The sequence below is a fragment of the Ictalurus furcatus genome, chromosome 6 (assembly GCF_023375685.1).
Source record: "Ictalurus furcatus strain D&B chromosome 6, Billie_1.0, whole genome shotgun sequence".
Lineage (NCBI taxonomy): Eukaryota > Metazoa > Chordata > Actinopteri > Siluriformes > Ictaluridae > Ictalurus > Ictalurus furcatus.
Window position 1 is genome coordinate 34,149,673 of NC_071260.1, and position 6,000 is coordinate 34,155,672.

At 40.1% G+C, this 6,000-nt stretch overlaps 1 protein-coding gene across 1 annotated transcript in view; it reads right to left on the reverse strand.

Annotated features, from left to right (window-relative positions):
* Nucleotides 1-1,406: 1,406 nt before the first annotated feature.
* LOC128609296 (E3 ubiquitin-protein ligase SH3RF3-like) overlaps nt 1,407-6,000 on the reverse strand; it is an 89,709-nt gene continuing 85,115 nt past the window's right edge. The window contains exon 10 of the mRNA XM_053627820.1: nt 1,407-6,000. This exon is cut by the window's right edge and continues 786 nt beyond it. The gene's annotated coding sequence lies outside the window, so the exon portion shown is untranslated.

Genomic DNA, 6,000 nt, shown 5'->3' on the forward strand with positions numbered 1-6,000 from the left:
ATAGAAACTGGAGGTGTGTGGGTGGAAGCGTGGGTGTGTTTTTGAGATGGAGATATTCTGAATGTCTCCATCAACATGGTTTCAGTCATAAACCAAACATAGACCTTTAGTGTTTAGCTATAACATCAAAAAAAGAAAACTTGAGTTTGTCACTTGTGGGCAGATTACATAATGAGTGTCAGTGGAATCTTCTAGCAACAACAACAACAAACAATTGGTCTCATTTATCAATCTTTTGTGTGAATGTTTTCATGGACAAACCAACTAAAATTCACACAATGATATTATTCATACTCACGTGTATGTCGATAAACACCCTCACGTTTATCCACGGCCACAAAACCCCCTGATGACGACTAAACGGTGAAAGAGCGCGTCCTAATCACGGCGTGTGCTAAGTCTTCCATTAACGCGGCTCAGCCACTGCAGCGCCGTTCCATCGACCACAGACACACACTCATTCCTCCTGCTTTTACAGGGTGCCATTTCTTTTGTCCTGACTGAATCGCTTACTTTAAAGGAAATGACTTTCACAAAATGTTCATTAAATTGGTGCGAACTGAAATAAATAAGTGATTTAAACTTAACAGCGTAATCCGTATATAAAATTGCAGTACCTCATCAACACTTAAACGATGCGATGGCGATCAGTGCAGGTTCAGAGTAGAAAACTTCAAAAACTTGGCACTCGGCCACTGATCATCCCTTCATCAGCGATACAGAGTCACCGGTGTTCTCCTTCTCAACACCACACCGGGTTTCTCCACCAGCGGGGAGTAGCTGGAACATCAACCTGCTGAATTTCGGATAACCACGACGACAATGGCTGATGAAATGTATTTGTTTAAGCTTGCTAGGAGGGAAAAAGCAAATCTATATGAGATCAGTATCATCATCAGAGACGGTGATTATATGCGAGACAGCAGTTGTTTGGTGGCTGGTTCTGGAAATGATGAAGCTATTTGTTTTAAGCTATTCATTCTGAAAGCTGCTCAGTGGGAGTAAATGCTACTTGCTGCAATTTTCAGCAAATTGTTTGATTACAGATCAGATCCGTGCTGAAATCCTCCAGTCCTACCCCACCGATCTTCAAGTGTCTGAAGTTCTTGTCATGATGCTGAAATCCTCCCCATTCAATAAATAATATATATATTTTCATACCTGATCTTGTTTTTGTTTTGTTTTTTTCACTTAAACATACTAAATCAACAACAACAGAAAACCGTGTTCACTTTGCCGTGGAGAGATTGCTGATGAACCTGACAATGCGGCAGCCGTCCATGTCCAGGAAGCCAAGGGAGCACACCTGCCGGGCTCTTACCTGCCTCATACCTCTGTCCTGTCAGTCACAGCCACACCCAGTCGCTGGCAGCAGTGAGTTGATGTATGCATTAGAGGGCGGATAGTGCGTTCCTCCGAGTGTGTTACGCAGGAAGCACAGCAGCACAATCGTTATGTTTTTAAAACAATGGCATTTATTGCTAAAATGCACTTTTTTACATGGAAAAAAAGTCACAAGTAGTCAGTACAAGACGATGTGTAAATGAACACACTGTCAAAAGTTCACGAGGCAGTTTTCCTCAGTATCTCGACTGTAGCACCAATGGCCTATAAATATGTTTTCACAATATATATTTTTTCATATTTATATTTCTTTTTTTTTTTCTTTTTTCTCCTTCTCAACACAGTCATGTTTCTCTTTAAAATCAGGCATGGAACCCGGATCTCCAACATGGAGATGCACTTGTGCTTGTGAGAACATTGGCACTAAATTCACAAATGAGAGAGAAAACAGGACAAAAACAGATCGAAAGCAACTTCGTCTTTTCATTGCAAGGTTCATAAAAAAATTAAATAAAAAACATCAAAAAGAGGCTTTGTCTCAATACCTAGTGAGTCCCTTCCTGCCTAGATAGACAGCGGTTTAACCAGAGAACCAACCTTATAAGCATTCACTGAAGCACTGCATTTCACTAGCTGTTACCATGGTTACGCTGAATCAATGTTTATTCCCATCCGCTTTGGTAAACATTTGTATGTCTTCTGGATGAAAAAAATAAAAACTCCTGTTTTGTTGCTAGCTAGCTACAAACAAGCACCAATGGAAAATAAATGATTAGCTACTATTGCTAGCTAACTATGCTAATCAGTAAGGTTGTAAGAAATTAGCTAGCTAGATAAAATAAGCCATGTTTCATATTTCTTCCACATTTATAAATCTTTGTTTTGGAGGAAAGAAAGTGAAAGAAAAAAAAATGACTCCGTAAAGCTAAGACAACTGATTCGCTAACCGCAGTGTTAGCGCCTTAAACATTTAAACCTTCACAAATGGCTTGTTGTAAAACAGTGAATTCTCTTCTTGGATTTTGTTTTATAATTAGTTTTTTTATGCAGTTTTTTCCTATGTTTGTAAAAATGACTAGCCGAGTAGCTAGCTAGCAACAGACAAGCACCAAAGAACAGTTAGCTTGTATAGGTGTATAGCTTGTATAGGTGTATAGCTTGTATAGGTGTATAGCTTGTATAGCTTGTATAGGTCTAATGTTAGCTAATCAAGCTAATATGACGACAACATGATTGTGACGGAGCTAGTTAGCATGCTAATCCTAAAATCCACACAAAATCCTGTGTGGCGAATCCAAAACAATGACAATCAACATAAATAAAGGGAGAAAAAAACCCTAAACAACATTTGTACAGAAAAATAAAAAACAACTTACATGAATTAAAATAAGAAATATTGGTATGTTGAAACAAACATATATATATAAAAAAGATAAATAAATACAAGCAGCACACGATGCTGTCTTTAATGTGTGGCGATGTGGACAGCACACTAGGCATCGGGGTTTGTTTATACGGTGTATTCTATCAGGAAAAGGCAGAAATGGTGGGTTTGTTTATTTGTATTTGTGTGTAGCTGAGTCATGACCCAATCCAGCCTTTATTTATTTAGTTATTTAAAGTAATTTTTTGTGCTAAATTCTTTCAGTTGCTGGTAGATTGGTGCTAATTTCTCGACGCGGTGCTCAATATTATGGAAAGTTGATCGAGTCTGTTAAAGTTCGTAGTAATTCCAACAGTAGCTGCTAAATCCGTGTGAATATTCCTCTAGACTCTGAGCAATCTGTACCACATGTCTGACTGTAAAATGCTCCTAAATCCACCCCCTCGCTGGTGAACGTGTGGCAAGTTGATCAAATTTGTGCTAAATTCTTTTAATTGACGCTGAGTTTGTGCTAAATCCACGAATCCAGTGTACATCCCGAGTTCACATTAGTTCACATTGTTCAATGAAAAATCTCCACGCTCACAGTTTCAGAGAAAACGAGACCCTCAGGAGGCGGCTGATTATTATCTGTAGACTGTGTGTGTGTGTGTGTGTGTGTGTAAAACGTTTCCTTCCCGTATGGACCATGTTTATTATTCCAGAAATCCAGTCTGTTATATATATAATCAGTTCATATTGCCTTATTCAGAGTCTTTTCCCCAGATTGACGTAACCGAGGTACACAAGAGGTATATTTAATTAAATTTGTAAAGCGGGGGCGTGCAACTCATTTTAGGTAACGGGCCACTTTAGGCTATAAGTGGGCCGGAGCAAAAAAAAAAAACAGGTTAATGACCGATAAGTATTCATCCCCCGTTCCTGTGGACCCCCTAAAAGATCATAAACTTTTTAGGATCACATCATTAACGCATTTCATCAGAGGCGGAGTCACTCACCCTCTAGTGGACAAACCAAGAATTTCTTTTCTTCACAAGACGATTTGAATGTAATTTGAGTTGCACTGAGCGGGGTCGGATCAGGTGTGTTATCACAGTCTGTCCGTTTCAGACCCCTGGTGTAAGGTGTTTTCATTACTAAATATTATCATCTCTCCAGTGGCGTGAGTTCACATCCTGACAATCACATCGACAGTCTGCGGGAGACAGGGAGCAAAACTGGCCGTGCTGTCTGTGTGGGAGGGGCATGCTTTCTGTCCTGTCAATCACAGCAACACCGGCCAATCACGGGCATGTATGAGATCCTGTATGAGGAAGAGGGCAGAGAACACACACCCTCCCGGTAGCGGATGTAGGGATGTAGGGTGGAGATTCGGAGGTGAGCACTTTCACTTCACATTAGTACGGGATTTCAGATCAAACCCAACGCCTCTTTGTGCTCTGTGTGTGTGTGTGTGTGTGTGTGTATGTATGCGTATGGTGTGTGTGTGTGTGTGCTTGTGTGTGTGAGAGAGAGAGAGCGAGCTTGCTGTGCTTTAACCGTCACTTTGTGCCATAAACTGTTATTCTGAGGTAATGAAGCTAGGAGACATTATTTAATGCTAATCCACGTTCCTTTGAGTTTGTTTAGAAGATAATCATTCAGCAAAATGTGAAACACCAACAAAAATGAGGACTCGCGGAAATCTGTTCCCTTTACAGGCCTTATTTCTCAGTTACGATGTTTTGCTCGGATTCGCTCTTTCAGCCGTGACACGGTGGTGTTTGAGAATTCAGGGCGAGAAGGTAAAAAGCCCAGATTATTACAGATTTTTTTTACTTCTGCCAAATTTTTCATCCAAGATAACTTCCATAGAAATTAACATCTAATCATGAATCTAATCTACATGTAGGATCAAGATTTTACCCCCAAAGAATGAAAAAACGTCTGTCACTTCAGGCTGGTCGTATGATCGCAGGCGTGCAGGCATCACGTCTAGGGGTAGTTTTTATTCCTGACGGTTCTGAGGGATTTTTCTAACAATTCGTCATTAACGAGTCGATTATGTAAATGAACGCAGAAGCGGATTAAAGAGCGAGTGAATAACATAAATAAACAATAAACAGCGAATCAAATGATGTTCATTATTTACTCCTGTTCTTTTCGGTCATGTACTATCGCTCTTTATTTTCATCACCTCCTTCTACGTCCAGCCGTTTCACTAGCTCCTAATTTACCCTCACTGTAGAAATGATCAAAGGTTCAGTAATAGAACACTGGCTTTATTATTCCTTTTAGTGACTGGATGAGATGAAAGGAGGGGAAGGAATAAAAGGAAAGGAAGTTTGGGTTTTGTTCTGTATTAACCGTCTCGAGATCTCGCGGTAATCCTTCAACAGTGAAACGTGAACCATCTTTACGAAGGAAGTTCGAGACACCACAAATCTCACTCGCTGATCATTTTAACCGCTTTGTGCTCGCACTAGAATTTATAAACCTCCTTTACTTCAAAATGTACGTTTCAGCCTACATTATTTTTTTGAAAAACAGCAAAAAAGATTTTAATAAAAATTCACCACTTCAGGACAAGACACCACTGAAATGTTGGTTCTGTGTGATCCTCTGGGCAGAACTGCTTCACTCAGGTGAATTCCTTTTCCTGTTTAGGTGTTTGGGCTGAAACGAGCTGATTGGACGGTCAGAGTGACGGAGTGTAAACAATAAAACAATAAAACTCTGTAAACTCTAACGTTCCGAACATTTCAAAGCTCACGATGAAGCTGCTGGGTTTAATTTTTCAGCTCGACAGGTAATCAGCTACGTTTAAATGCACACACAATCTTCCCACCTTCTGAAAACATCTCAAACATCTACCCATCTCTATATGTTCTGCTTTTCAGCCGCGCTGAGGAACGTCCAGATTTAATCAGAACAGTGTGCTAATATTCACCTGGGTTTTACTCACGCGCGTTATCCAGGACCATGGCCACGCCCATTCTGTCTATCACGGCTGATCACCAGGTCGTTACTTTACGCTCTGTAATTTCTTATTTGAGATTAAAACCGTTAAATTTCGCTTTGTTTTATTATTCCACCTGAATACGACAGGCTCGGGGCGGAGTCTACAAACTAACTGGAACTGAACAGAAGCAGCTGATTGGATGTCATTTAAAAAAAAAAGTCATGGTTAAAACTGTCTGTTCTTTTCTTGCTCAATACGCAGCTCTTTATTTACGTTATTCCAGCATGCTATGGCACACTGTCGCCACCTGCTGTCAGCATTGTTTAATTGT